General features: G+C 48.0%; 1 long non-coding RNA gene across 3 annotated transcripts in view; it reads left to right on the top strand.

Moving 5' to 3' along the window:
• Nucleotides 1-15273, top strand: part of LOC115931716 (uncharacterized) — a 65739-nt gene that overhangs the window by 1091 nt on the left and 49375 nt on the right. Inside the window, exons 2-3 of one of the 3 annotated variants that reach the window (XR_008674647.2) lie at nt 82-191; nt 820-922. This is a non-coding gene — a long non-coding RNA (uncharacterized lncRNA). Of the gene's footprint in view, nt 1-81; nt 192-598; nt 700-819; nt 923-15273 lie in introns of those variants that run through there. The other 2 variants (XR_008674648.2, XR_008674649.2) reach the window with 2 other exon arrangements.

Here is a 15273-nt window from a genome sequence, read left to right as displayed (position 1 = left end):
GACTTCCTGCAAATGTTAAAAACCTCCTCACGGCAGCGGGTGAAATGTCAGTGGCACTGCCTATTGCTCTCCATTTCACAGACAGGGAAACTAAGGCCCAGAGTGTGGGTCAGAAACAATTTTTTTGGCCGAGGAAGTGGTGCTCCCCCCACGGCCCTGTGAAAGAAAAAGCCACGTCTGGGTTGCCTTAGGTAAGAAATGTAAAACCAATCGGCCTTGGCCTCTAGGAAATGTATGGGACAGGGACCTTCAGAAGAGGGGAGCCCCAGGGGGAAATGGGTGCGACCAGGTGAGCCTGGAGAGGGGGCTCCGGTAGTGGCTGCTGAGCTTGAACTCCGCACTAGGCGTTTTTCTCCTGTATGCCTAAGAGCCACATTCTGCCCTTTCTGGGGAAGCCACTGGGGGCCTGCGCTAGAGGAAGAGACCTCACCGTAAATTGTGCCTGCAGCAGCCCCTTAGACCAGTGTTTCCCAAGTCTGGTGCTAGATGTGGTTGGGGAAATGGAAGGGGGGGAGTGCTGCCTCCTCCTCCACCTGAGAGCTGCATAACAAAGACCTGGAGCCCCTCCTCCCTCCTGGAGGACGGGGCAGGGGTGGAGGGAGGCTGGTAGCCGGTCAGATTTTGCACGTAAGCAAGCTTCACAGATAAAGCCTAAGTGCAATTAGAGTTTGAGAATTACCGTGTCAAGTTTCTGAACTAGTAAGTATCAGAATTTAAAATGTGTAGATTCTCTAAGCCAGTAATTCCACTTCTAGGAATCTGTCTTTTGAAGTAGCTGTACAACAAAGATAAATGCTTATAGAAGATTGTTCTTTGCAGAACTGTTCATTCGGGAAAATTGCAAACAACTAAATACCCCTCACCAGGAGCTGGCCCATTATAGCAACTCTGAGACCTCTCTACCGCAGGCTCTTAAAATGGGGTAAGTTGGTGCACGCTAATGTAGGGGCATGACCAAGGTATATTTATTGACAGCTTACAGTGTCCCAACAAGGAGGGACTTTGGACATACTTGGTGAGAACTTTAGTGGGAAAACTTTTTCCAAGTGATAAGTTATTGTCATTTTTCTCTCCTCGACTTTCTTTTTTCTTTTTTTTTTTTTTTTTTTTTGAGACAGTCTCGTTCTGTCGCCCAGGCTGGAGTGCAGTGATGCGATCTCAGCTCACTGCAACCTCCACCTCCCAGCTGCAAGCGATTCTCCTGCCTCAGCCTCCTGAGTAGCTGGGACTAAAGGCTCCCACGCCCACCACCGTGCCCAGCTAATTTTTGTGTTTTTAGTAGAGACTTGAGTTTTGCCATGTTGGCCAGGCTGATCTTGAACTCCTGACCTCAAGTGATCCACCGCCTCAACCTCCCAAAGTGTTAAGATTACAGGTGTGAGCCTAGCCTTCTCCTCCTCTTTCTAAATTAAAAAGAAATATTGTGATAAGAAGCTCCTCCTACCTTTTTTCCCCATGTGTGAAGAAACTGGGTTGCTAAGGGAAGAAAAGACTTGCCTAATAGGAGTTTGGGGTCCTGACCCCTGGAAGGGACCTGGGGATAGACTAGGAGAGGAAGGAGAGGTGGAAAGGCATCCAAGCCCAGACCAGCCTTGGCTGCCCAGGTCATCTAAGTCAGTTCCCTGCCTCCGTACCAGAAAAACCCAAACCGGAGGCTCTTGGATGTGAGGCTCCGGGTTCATCCTGCCAGTTTCTAGTGAACCTGGTGATCACATAGGTTTAAATGAATAAATTCACTTTTGTTAAAAAAAAAAAAAAAAGTGAGCCGCTTCCTTTTTTTTTTTTGAGACAGAGTTTCGCTCTTGTTGCCCAGGCTAGAGTGCAGTGGCGAGATCTCGGCTCACTACAACCTCTGCCTGCCAGGTTCAAGTGATTCTCCTGCCTCAGCCTCCTGAGTATCTGGGATTACAGGCATGCACCACCACGCCCGGCTAATTTTGTATTTTCAGTAGAGACGGGGTTTCGCCATGTTGGCCAGGCTGGTTTTGAACTCCTGACCTCAGGTGATCTACCTGCCTCGGCCTCCCAAAGTACTGAGATTACAGGTGTGAGCCACTGCACCTGGCCACCGCTCCCTTTTTGATGGAAGTGGGGAAAGGCACCAGCATTCACTGAGAATCCATATGAGCCAAGTTGCATCTCAGGATAAAGGAGAAGATGGGGTTCTGTGGGGTAGAGGGAAGAGTCCAACAAAGGCCAGGGAGGGTGAAAGTGTTCAGGAAACAACTGGATTGGGTGAGATGGAAGGGCTGTGAAGTCCAGGATGAAGAATTTGGATTTGGCAGTGTGGGCAGTAGAGAGCCCCAGCTGGTTCCTGCGGAGAGCTGGGGAGAGACTGGAGGGAGGATAGTTGGTGACTCAGCTCTGGATAATTGAGGTCGAGCGGATGGAGACCCACCTCTGAGATCTAGGGAGATTTGTGGCTGTTATGTGAGGTTCTGCATTTTCATCTAATGTTGATAAGTGGAATTCCACATCTTCCTCCTGAAAAGTCTTGCAGTGTCTTGTTGGTCAACCACAGTTTGCCTAGCTTTCTCCTAGTTGTTGGGTATTTACTCACGTAACTAATTTCTGAGTGCCCGCCTGTGTCTGGCTGTGTGCCTATGGCTGGAAAACCTACAGCCAAGCTTACTCCTGAAGGCTTTGGGCGACAGTGCCTTGCGGTGGGAAGGCTGTGGCCCTGGGACTTGGTTACTAGCCACGTGATTTAGGAAAATCATCCACACCTTCTGAACCTCCCTTTTCTCATGTTGTGGAAATACAAGGCTTCGGTGAGAGTCAAAGAAAACAGGCACACCCCTTGTTTCATTGTGCCTTGCTTTTTTGTGCTTTGCAGGTACTGCGTTTTTTTCAAATTGAGGGCTTTTGGCAACCCTGTGTCGAGCAGAGTCTACCGGCATTATTTTTCCAAAAGGATGCTCAGTCTGTGTCTCTGTGCCACATTTTGGTAATTCTTGCAATATTTCAAAGTTTGTTATTATTATATCTAGTATGGTGATCTGCGATCAATAATCTTTGATGTTACTATTGTAATTGTTTTGGGGCGTCATGAATGATGCCTGTGTAAGACGGTAAACTTAATCCATCAATATTGTATGTGTTCTGACCGCTCCACCAACCAGCTGTTTGCAATTAGTAATCGTACAGTGGCCTCTAAGTGTTCAAGTGTAAGGAAGAGTTGCAAATCTCTCACTTCACATCAAGAGCTAGAAATAATTAAGCTCAGTGAGAAAGGCATGTTGAAAGCCAAGATAGGCCTTTTTTTGTTTTTTTAGTTTTTAGTAGAGACGAGGTCACGCTATGTTGTCCAGGCTGGCCTCCAACTCCTGGGCTCAAGTGATCCTCCTGCCTCAGCCGTCCAAAGTGTTGGGATTAAAGTTGTGAGCCACCATGCCCCACCTCTGGAGTAGCACTTTTAATTTCACTCAAGAACTATTGGCTGGGCGCGGTGTCTCACACCTGTAATCCCAGCTACTGGGGAGGCTGAGGCGGGAGAATTGCTTGAACCTGGGAGGCAGAGGTTGCAGTGAACTGAGATCGCGCCACTGCACTCCAGCCTGGGCGACAGAGCAAGACTCCGTCTCAAAACAAACAAACAAAAACTATCTGGCTAGGTCTGGTGGCTCATGCCTGTAATCCCAACACTTCGGGAGGCCAAGGCAGGGGAAGATCTCTTGAACCCAGGAGTTTGAGGCCAGCCTGAGCAACATAGCAAGACCCCCTCTCAACAAAAAATAATCAGCTGGGCATGGTGGCGAATGCCTGTAGTCCCAGCTACTTGGGAGGCTGAGGTGGAGGAAGGCTTGAGCCCAGGAGGTTGAGGCTGCGGTGAGGTATAATTGTGCCACTGTACTCCAGCCTGCGTGAAACAGTGAGACCCTGTCTCAAAAATTGGCCAGGCGCAGTGGCTCATGCCTGTAACCTGAGCACTTTGGGAGGCCAAGGCGGGTGGGATCACTTGAGGTCAGGAGTTCGAGACCACCCTGGCCAACATGGTGAAAGCCCACCTGTACTAAAAAGAAAAAAAAAATACAAAAATAAATAAAGAAAAAGGTGCTATTCCAGTGAACACAGTAATAAGAAAGGGAACAGCCTTATTGCTGATATGGAGAAAATTTGAGTGGTCTAGATAGATGATCAGACCAGCCACAACGTTCCCTTAAACCAAAGCCTAATCCAGAGCATAAGCCCAACTGTCTTCAATTCTCTGAAGGCTGAGAGAGTTGAGGAAGCTGCTGAAGAAAAGTTGGAAGCTATCAGGCTTCAGTAGGCTTTTTTTTCTTTTCTTTTTTTTTTTTTTGAGACGGAGTCTTGCTCTGTCGCCCAGGCTGGAGTATAGTGGCATGATCTTGACTCACCACAACCTCTGCCTCCCGGTTTAGGCGATTCTCCTGCCTCAGCCTCCCGAGTAGCTGGGATTATAGGCGCAGGCTACCACGCCCAGCTAATTTTTCGTATTTTTAGTAGAGATGGGGTTTCACCTTGTTGGCCAGGCTGGTCTCGAACTCCTGACCTCAAGTGATCCGCCCACCTCGGCCTCCCAAAGTGTTGGGATTACAGGCGTGAGCCACTGCACCCGGCCAATTTCTGTATTTTTAGTAGAGATGGCGTTCCACCATGTTGCCCAGCCTGGTTTCAAATTCCTGACCTCAGGTGATCCGCCTGCCTTGGCCTCCCAAAATGTTGGGATTATAGGTGTGAGCCACTGTGCCTGGCCTGGAATTTCTTTGATGAGAGCTATGCCCTGATAGTCTCATTTTTCCATTGTACTGGAAGGTCTGGGGCCCTGGGAGCTAGTGCGGCATGAAGGCCTGAGTGGGCTCTGTGCCTTGCTGACAGTGTTCCCAAGCTGAGTGGAGGAAGAAGACTAAGGGTCTGGACATCCTCAACACTGAGGACATGAATTTCTGTGTAACCCTTCTGTTGTTGCTGTCTTCTCCCTCTCCTGTGCCTGGTGTTCATCTGTCCAGGACCTTCTGTATTCTTTGGATAATAAATTTCTGATCTCTTGTCGGGTCTAGGTTGCAGCCTTCATAGGATCTAGAAGTCCACTGCTTTTTTTTCTTTTTTCTTTTTCTGAGACAGAGTCTCGCTGTGGCGCAATCTCTGCTCACTGCAACATCCACCTCCCAGGTTCCCGTGATTCTCATGTCTCAGCCTCCCGAGTAGCTGAGATTACAGGCGCCCGCCACCACACCTAGCTAATTTTTGCATTTTTAGTAGAGACATGGTTTCGCTGTGTTGCCCAAGCTGGTCTTGAACTCCTGTGCTCAAGTGATCCACCTGCCTGGGCCTCCCAAAGTGTTGGGATTAAAGAATAGAGATAAGGGAGGCACAGAGGGGCTAAGTAACACCTGAGGTTATAAAACTGGTCATTGGAGGAGGTAGGATTTTATTCCTGAAAGGTTAATGGTAATATTATCGTCTCCATTTCTGACTCTAGTAATTTCAAGTCTTTTTTCTTTTTTTCTTGGTCAGTCTAGCTGAGGGTTTGTCAGTTGCTTTGACTTTTTTCAAAGAACCAACTTTTGGTTTTATCAATTTTCTCTATTGTTTTTCTGTTCTCTATTTCATTCATTTCTGCCCCAGCATTTATTGTTTCTTTCCTCTTGCTTACTCCTGCTTTTGCTCTTCTTTTCTAATTTTTCTGGTATCTTAAAGTGGAAGGTTAGATTATTGATTTACAATCTACATTTATTTATTTACTTTTTTCTTTTCTTTTGAGACAGAGTCTAGCTCTGTCCCCCAGGCTGGAGTGCAGTGGCGCAATCTAGGCTCACTGCAAGTTCCGCCGCCATGGTTCACGCCATTCTCCTGCCTCAGCCTCCCGAGTAGCTGGGACTACAGGCACCCGCCACCACGCCTGGCTAATTTTTTGTATTTTTAGTAGAGACGGGGTTTCACCGTGTTAGCCAGGATGGTCTCAATCTCCTGACCTCGTGATCCGCCTGCCTCACCCTCCCAAAGTGCTGGGATTACAGGCGTGAGCCACCGTGCCCGGCCTACAATCTTCATTTTTTTTTTTAAATAGGCACATATGGGCCGGGCGTGGTGGCTCATGCCTGTAATCCCAGCATTTTGGGAGGCCCAGGTTGGGCGGATCACCTGAGGTCAGGAGTTCAAGACCAGCCTGGCCAACATAGTGAAACCTCGCCTCTAAAAATAGAAAATTAGCTGGGCATGGTAGCACATGCCTGTAATCCCAGCTACTCAGGAGGCTGAGGCAGGAGAATCACTTAAACCTGAGAGGCGGAGGTTGCAGTGAGCCGAGGCTGCGCCATTGCACTCCAGCCTGGGCGATAGAGCGAGACTTTGTCTCAAAAAAAAATTAATAAATAAAAAATAATAAAAAAAATAGGCACATATGGCCAGGCATGGTGGCTCATACCTGTAATACCAGCACTTTGGGAGGCTGAGACGTGGGTCACTTGAGCTCAGGGGTTTGAGACCAGCCTGGGCAATGTAACAAGACCCCGTCCCTACGAAAAATAAAAAATTAAGCCAGGTGTGGTGGCTTTTGCCTGTAGTTTCAGCCATTCCAAAGGCTGAGGTGGGAGGATTGTTTGAGCCCAGGGGTGTGAGGCTGCAGTGAACCCTGATTGCATGACTGCACTCCAGTGTGGGCAATAAAGCGAGACACTGTCTCAAAGGAATAAAAAGGCATTGATAGCTATGAATTTTCCTTCAAGCACTGCTTTAGCTGCATTTCATAAATTTTAAGCCTTTTTATTCATTTCGTAATATTTTCTAATTCCCCTTTGGATTTCTTCTTCGAATTGTTCATTATTTAGAGTATGTTGTTTAATTTCCACATATTTCACATATTTGTGAGTTTCCCATGTTTCCCAAATTTCTAATTTCATTATAGTGTCCTCAGAGAACACACTTTGTATTATTTGAGTCCTTTTAAATTAATTGAGGTTTGTTTTATGACCTAGCATATGGTCTTTCCTGGAGAATGTTCCGTGTCCACTTAAGAATAATGTGGCCCTGGCATGGTGGCTTATGCCTGTAATCCTGGCACTTTGGGTGGCTCAGGTGGGAGGATCCCTTTAGCCCAGGAGTTGGAGACCAACCTGGACAACGTAGTGAGACCCCATCTCTACAAAAAATAAAAAAATTAGCTTGGGTGGGGCATGCCTATACTCCAAGCTACTTGGGAGGCTGAAGTGGGAGATCACCTGAGCCTGGGAAGTTGAGGCTGCAGTGAGCTGTGATCACGCTTCTCCACTCCAGCCTGGTTGACAGAGCAAGATCCCATCTCAAAAAAATGAAAAAAGAAGAAAGAATGTGTATTCTGTGGTTGTAGGTTGCCGTGTTCTGTAGATGGGTGTTAGGTCTACGTGGTTGGTAGTGTTGTATTCTGTGGTTGTGGGGTGCAGTGTTCTGTAGATGGGTGTTAGGTCTAGGTGGTGGGTAGTGTATTCTGTGGTTGTAGGGTACAGTGTTCTGTAGATGGGTGTTAGGTCTAGGTGGTGGGTAGTGTTGTATTCTGTAGTTGTAGGGTGCAGTGTTCTGTAGACGGGTGTTAGGTCTAGGTGGTGGGTAGTGTTGTTGTTGTATTCTGTGGTTGTAGGGTGCAGTGTTCTGTAGGTGGGCATTAGGTCTAGGTGGTTGGTAGTGTTGTATTCTGTGGTTGTGGGGTGCAGTGTTCTGTAGATGGGCGTTAGGTCTAGATGGTGGGTAGTGTATTCTGTGGTTGTAGGGTGCGGTGTTCTGTAGACGGGCGTTAGGTCTAGGTGGTGGGTAGTGTTGTTGTTGTATTCTGTGGTTGTAGGGTGCCGTGTTCTGTAGACGGGCGTTAGGTCTAGGTGGTAGATAGTGTTGTATTCTGTGGTTGTGGGGTGTGGTGTTCTGTGGACGGGCGTTAGGTCTAGGTGGTGGGTAGTGTTGTTGTTGTATTCTGTGGTCGTGGGGTGTGGTGTTCTGTGGATGGGTGTTAGGTCTAGGTGGTGGGTAGTGTTGTTGTTGTATTCTGTGGTCGTGGGGTGTGGTGTTCTGTAGACGGGTGTTAGGTCTAGGTGGTGGGTAGTGTTGTTGTTGTATTCTGTGGTCGTGGGGTGTGGTGTTCTGTGGACGGGTGTTAGGTCTAGGTGGTGGGTAGTGTTGTTGTTGTATTCTGTGGTCGTGGGGTGTGGTGTTCTGTAGACGGGTGTTAGGTCTAGGTGGTGGGTAGTGTTGTTGTATTCTGTGGTTGTGGGGTGTGGTGTTCTGTGGACGGGTGTTAGGTCTAGGTGGTGGGTAGTGTTGTATTCTGTGGTTGTGGGGTACAGTGTTCTGTAGACGGGTGTTAGGTCTAGGTGGTGGGTAGTGTTGTATTCTGTGGTCGTGGGGTGCGGTGTTCTGTGGACGGGTGTTAGGTCTAGGTGGTGGGTAGTGTTGTATTCTGTGGTTGTGGGGTGCAGTGTTCTGTGGACGGGCGTTAGGTCTAGGTGGTGTAGGGTGCAGTGTTCTGTAGATCGGTGTTAGGTCGGGGTGGTTGGTAGTGTTATCGTGTGTTCAAGTCTTCTGTTTCCCTATTGATCTTCTGCCTACTTGTTCTATCCGTTATTGAAAGTGGGAATTGAAGTCCAACTATGACTGTTGAGTTGTTTCCTCCCTTCATTTCTGTCAGCCTTTGTTTCCTGTATTTTGGTGCTCTGCTGTTTCCGTATATGTTTAAAACTTTACCTGTTTCTGGTGGAATGACCTTTTTAAAATTATAAAATATCCTGCTTTAGTAGGAAATAGTATCTTAGACCCAGACAATCTTGACTCTTGAGCCCGTGCTCTTATGCCCATCCCAACTGCCCTGTCCCTGAAGGTGTGTCCTCTGGTATTTCTCCACCTCCTATATCCTCATTCATTTTGGATTCATCTAAGTGATCTTTGTCAACTTGGTCTTCCTGCTCCGGATCTTGATAAGACCAGCTGAAATTTTATTCCGTACTCTGAGGAAGTCCTCAGCCCTTCCCCAGATGCCTGTAGATTCCTAGAAGTTCCCATTCTCCATCATCTTGGCCTCTGGGGCCTGCTTGCCTACAGCCTACCCTGGTGCTGTGTAGTTGCTATGGCTTGAATGTGCCCCATGAGCAAAGTTCATGTGTTGTAAACTTAATCCCCAATGCAATAGTGTTGAGAGATGGGACCTCTAAGAGGCTCTGCCCTCATGAATGGATTAATGCTGTTACCACAGGAGTGGATTCCTGATAAAATGTGAGTTCAGCACTCTCTTGCCTTCTCTCCTGTGTACTCTCTCACCATGTGAGGCCTTCCACCATGTGATGAGGCAGCAAGAAGGCCCTCACCAGATGCAGTTCCTTGATCTTGGACTTCCCACCCTCCAAAACTGTGAGCCAAATAAACTTCTGTTCATTATAAGTTACCAGTCTCAGGTATTCTGTCATAGAAGCACAAAATGGACTAAGTTGATAGTTTCCACAGTTCAGTCTTTCCCCTTCATCTCTGCCAGGCTCCCCTTAGACTCTGCAGTCACCAAACCTTGTTAACTCCGCAGTCACCAAACCTTGGTAACACAAGTGAATTGAGCCCTTTAGTGCTGGAGGGTGAGACGAAAGGCACACTTGACAGAAACACAGAGGTCAGTTTCCATGTTCTCCATCCTTGGGCATCCTCTGGGCCCTGGCTTTGCAGAGTTTGACTTGGCCCACCAGTACCCAGCCTCCTGTCACTATCCAGCTCCTGGCTCTGGTCTCCTCTTCAGTCCGTTTCCCAGCCCTCCTTCCCTCTCCCCTTTCCTCTCTGGAGCAAAAACACTTCTCTCCCTCTGCCTCCTGCAGAGCCACTTAATGGCTGCTTTTGTTGTCTTTGTTTCTTTGGCCCCCAAGTGTCAGGCTCTAACTGTCTTCCTTGGTTAAGCCCAGAGTAATTTAGTAAGAGGGATATGGAGGCAGTTAGATAGGAAAATTTCCCACCTGGCTTCCCATGCTGGCTTTTTTTTTTTTTTGAGACAGGGTCTCACTGTGTCACCCAGCCTGGAGTGCAGTGGTGTGATCTTAGCTCACTGCAACCTCTATCTCCCAGGTTCAAGAGATTCTCACCTCAGCCTCCCGAGTAACTGGGATTACAGGTGTGTACCATCATGCCCGGCTAATTTCATGCTGGCTTTCTTGTTCCAACTTTCTACTGTGGTTGGGTGAAATATTTTATTTATTTATTAAAGACAGGGTCTGACTCTGTCACCCAGGCTGGAGTGCAGTGGCGTGATCAAGGCTCACTGCAACCTCCGCCACCCGGGCTCAAGCAATCCTCCTGCCTCAGCTGCAGGAGTAGCTGGGACTACTGTTGGCATTTCCTGGACATTGTGGTGATTGGTGGGAGAATATATATATATAGTTTTTGAGATGAGTCTTCCTATGTTGTCCAGGCTGGTCTTGAACTCGTGAGCTCAAGTGATTCTCGTGCCTCAGCCTCCTGAGGAGCTAGGATTACAGGCAGGAGCCATCACACCTGTCAGGAGCAGAATATTTGAAGTCAGGACTTTTCCAGAAGAATATCAGAGATTTGTGATTCTCAGGGAATTATCAAACTGAGGCCCAGGCAGAGCTCACAGCAAGTCAGTGGTGGAGCCAGTTCCTCAGGCCCCTGCCCTGGGATGTATCTTGAGTTCAGTGAGCCCTGAGGTGGGTATACCTTGGGTCATCCCCCGCTTCCCCGAGCTTAACTTCCTATCTGGGAAGTGGGTGCAGCCCTGTCTCTTCCTGAGGCTGTCATGAGAGAGAAGCAACAAAATGCTCCTGCCCTGCCCTGCCAATGGCTTGGCAAGCAGTAGGGAAAGTTACAGAAAAAACACCTTCACTGGTCACATTCGATGACTTCCTATAATTATCTGATGTGTTTCTTTTTAAAAATTAGTTTATTTTTGGAGACAGGGTTTCACTCTGTTGCTTAGGCTGGAGCACAGTGGCTCAATCTCAGCTCACTGCAACTTCTGTCTCCCGCCTCAGCTTCCTGGGTAGCTGGGACGACAAGCGCATTATACCATGCCTGGCTAATTTTTGTATTTTTTGTAGTGATGGGGTTTCACCATGTTGCCCAGGATTGTCTCAAACTCCTGAGCTCAAACAACCTACCCACTTTAGCCTCCCAAAGTGCTGGGACTACAGGCATAAGCCACTGCGCCTGGCCAGTCTGATGTGTTTCACAAACCAGTGTGTATGTAGCTGGGCATGGTGGTGCGCACCTGTAATCCTAGCTACTCTGGAGGCTGAGGCAGGAGAATCACTTGAGCCCGGGATGTGGAAATTGCAGTGAGCCGAGATTGCGCCACTGCACTCCAGTCTGGATGGCAGAGTGAGACTCTGTCTCGAAAAAAAAAAAAAGTGTGTGTGTATTTCCTTTTTTTTTTTTTTTCGAGACCGAGTTTCACTCTTGGGTTGCCCAGGCTGGAGTGCAGTGGCGCAGTCTCGGCTCACTGCAACCTCCGCCTCCTGGGTTCAAGCAATTCTCCTGCCTCAGCCTCCCAAGTATGCTGGGATTACAGGCATGTGCCACCATGCCCAGCTAATTTTGTATTTTTGGTAGAGACAGGGTTTCACCATGTTGGCCAGGCTGGTCTTGAACTCCTGACCTCAGGTGATCCACCCACCTTTGCTTCCTGAAGTGTTGGGATTACAGGTGTGAGCCACTGCGCCCGGCCGTGTGTGTGTATTTCATATGAGAAAGACTAGTTTCTGTAGTAAGTCAAATTAACAGAATATTTATGTTTTCCATGGAATGGCAGGAAGCACCAAAGAGAAATCTGTCCTTTTTGGTTGAGGACAAAGCATATGTCCATGCAAAATATTTGTATATGAATATTCATAGTCACCTTATTCATAATAGCCCCAAACTATAAGCAACCCAAATGTTTATCAACTGGTAAAAGGGTAAATCGGTTGTATTCTGTCTATACAGTGGAATATTTCTCGGCAATCAGAACTATAGTTGCACACAATAACATAGGCCAGTCTCACAAACATTATGCTAAGCGAAAGAAGCCAGACACAAAATAATAAATACTGTATGACCCATTCATATAAAATTCTAGAAAAGCCAAAGAAATTTATAGAAAGTAAATCAGTGGTTTCCTGGGTTGAGGGATGGGAGAAGGGCTTGACTTAAAGAGGGGCATAAAGGAATATTTGCCAAAACTAATTTTATTAAGCCAATGGAGTGGGCACATTATATGGGTTTTCTTTTTTTTTTTTTTTTTTTCTTTTTTTGAGAAGGAATCTTACTCTGTCGTCAGAGCTGGAATGCAGTGACGGGATCTGGGCTCACTGCAACCTCCTCCTCCCAGGCTCAAGTGATTCTCCTGTCTCAGCCTCCCGAGTAGCTGGGATTACAGGTGCATGCCAGCACGCCTGGCTAATTTTTTGTATTTTTAGTAGACATGGGGTTTCACCATGTTGGCCAGGCTGGTCTCGAGCTCCTGACCTTGTGATTCATCCGCCTCAGCCTCCCAAATTGCTGGGATTACAGGCATGAGCCACTGCGCCCAGCTCTTTTTTTTTTTTTCCTATTAGTTATTTATTTTTTTTGAGACAGAGTCTCGCTCTGTCACGCAGGCTGGAGTGTAGTGGTGCAGTCTTGGCTCACTGCAGCCTCTGCCTCCCGGGTTCAAACCATTCTCATGCCTCAGCCTCCCAAGTAGCTGGGATTACAGGCGCATGCCACCACACCCAGCTAATTTTTGTATTTTTAGTAGAGACAGGGTTTCACCATGTTGGCCAGGCTGGTCTCAAACCCCTGACCTCAGGTGATCTGCCTGCCTCAGCCTCCCAAAGTGCTGGGATTACAGGCGTAAGCCACTGTGGCCGGCCAGGTTTTCTTGTTTTTAAAAAATTATTTTTAGTTTTGACACAGAGTCTCTGTTGCCCAGGCTGGAGTTCAGTGGTGCGATCACCGCTCACTGCAGCCTCAACCTCCCAGGCTCAAGGAATTCTGCCTCAGCCTCCCAAGTAGCTGGGACTACAGGCATGCACTAACATGCCAGGCTTTTTTTTTTTTTTTTTTTTTTTTTTTTGAGACGGGGTCTTGCTCTGTCATCCAGGCTGGGGTGCAGTGGTGCGATTTTGGCTCATTGCTACCTCTGCCTCCCGGGTTCAAGTGATTGTCCTGTCTCAGCCTCCCGAGTAGCTGGGATTACAGGCACGCGCCAGCATGCTCGGCTAATTTTTGTATTTTTAGTAGAGATGGGGTTTCACCATATTGGCTAGGCTGGTCTCCAACTCCTGACCCCAAATGATCTGCCCACCTTGGCCTCCCAAGTGTGAGCCACCACGCCCAGCCTCATTTTTCGTTCTCAAAGGTGAGGAGTGCTTATGATTCTGTTTCTGAGGGTCTCCATCCTTACAGCAGGAGAAATATTGGAGGTTTTTGGCCGGGGTAGTGATGTGGTCAGACGGCCTTGGAACGCGCAACCTGAAATGGCCCTGTGGAGGGTGGAGGAGAGGGTCAGGAAGGCCAATTAAGAGGCCATTGCAGGTCATGTAGTTACATGCTTGAAATTTATGCATTTTTCCATACATAAATTATGCTTCAAGTTTTGTCTTTTTTTTTTTTTTTTTGAGACGGAGTCTTTCTCTGTTGCCCAGGCTGGAGTGCAGTGGCATGATCTCGGCTCACTGCAAGCTCCACCTCCCAGGTTCATGCCATTCTCCTGCCTCAGCCTCCCGAGTAGCTGGGACTACAGGCGCTCGTCACCACGCCCGGCTAATTTTTTGTATTTTTAGTAGAGACAGGGTTTCACTGTGTTAGCCGGGATGGTCTTGATCTCCTGAGCTCGTGATCCACCCGCCTTGGCCTCCCAAAGTGCTAGGATTACAGGCGTGAGCCACCGCGCCCAGCCTGTTGTTTTTTTTTGGAGAGTAGAGTTTCACCATGTTGCCCAGGCTTGTCTTGAACTCCTGAGCTTAAGGGATTGCCTGCCTTGGCCTACCAAAGTGCTGGGATTACAGGCGTGAGCCACCGCGCCCAGCCCATGCTTCAATTTTTTAAAAAAGACTATCACAGCTGAGCACGGTGGTGGCTGCCTGTAATCCCAGGAACTCAGGAGGCTGAGGTAGGAAGATCACTTGAGGCTAGGAGTTTGAGACTAGCCCCGGCAACGTGGCAAGACTCCATCTTTATTTAGAAAAAAAAAAAAAGTGAAAATCACAGTGCTCCCTGTAAATAAAGTTTAAAGCTCAGATAAAGGGGTTCTGGGCCCAGTGGGAACAGTATGACAAGTCTGGTGACTTGAGTAGGATTCTGGCTTAGAGCTTTCCAGAGTTTGAAGAGGGGTTGGGTGAAGGTAGGGGCTGACATGGGGAGAAAATCAAGTCACACTTGAGAACTGAAGGTAGAAATGTCTGAATGAGACTTAGAGCCCTTGCCGAATGAATAAACTGACTCCGTAGCTCTGGGGGTCCTGCTAGGAAGGGGAGCCAAGTGAAGGCCTGACACCCATCCTTAAGTGTTGTGGCTCGGAGAACTGGGACGGCCTTCGTGGACCACTTGGGGAAGGCATGAAGGGTCTCCGCGGGAGGAAGTCATTTCTTTATATTCCCTCCCTCCCTCAGATACTGTCATCTGTTTGTCTCTTCTCACAGATAATGTCTGGGGCTGGGGGTACAGTGTCCCAGTGACAAAGATCTGACCCACCTGTCTTTGCATCTGGTTCTGATGTTCCCTAGCGGTATGATTGAGCCTGGATAGGTTGCATTGCCTCTTTGAGCCTCTATTTCCTCATCTGTTAAGTGGGGATGATATCCAGTTTGCTGGCATATGACTCACTTACCCCTTTTCCCCCTTTCTAAAAAATGCCTTCTGCAATTTAATTTTAATTTTAATTTTTGTTTTTGTTGTTTTTTGGAGACACAGTCTCGCTCTGTCATCCAGGATGGACTGCAGTGGCACAATCTCAGCTCACTGCAGCCTGGACCTCCCACTCAGATGATCCTCCCACTTTAGCCTCCTTAGTAGCTGGAACTACAGGCATGCACCTCCATGTCAGATTAATTTTTGTATTTTTTGTAGAGATGGGGTCTTGCCATGTTGCCCAGACTGGTCTTGAACTCCTGTGCTCAAGTGATCCGCCTACCTTGGTCTCCCAAACTGCTGGCATTGCAGCTGTGAGCCGCCTTGCCTGGCCTATTCTGAAGCTTCCCTGCCGTCTTTTTTTTTTTTTGAGACGGAGTTTTGCTTTTGTTGTCCAGTGCAATGGTGTGGTCTCGGCTCACTGCAACCTCCACCTCCCGGGTTCAAGCGATTCTCCTGCCTTAGCCTCCCAATTAGCTGGGATTACAGGCA

This window comes from Gorilla gorilla, chromosome 21 (assembly GCF_029281585.2).
Source record: "Gorilla gorilla gorilla isolate KB3781 chromosome 21, NHGRI_mGorGor1-v2.1_pri, whole genome shotgun sequence".
Taxonomy (NCBI): Eukaryota; Metazoa; Chordata; class Mammalia; order Primates; family Hominidae; genus Gorilla; species Gorilla gorilla.
Note: the sequence above shows the minus strand (reverse complement) of the source record. Positions and strands in the feature narration are given on the sequence as shown.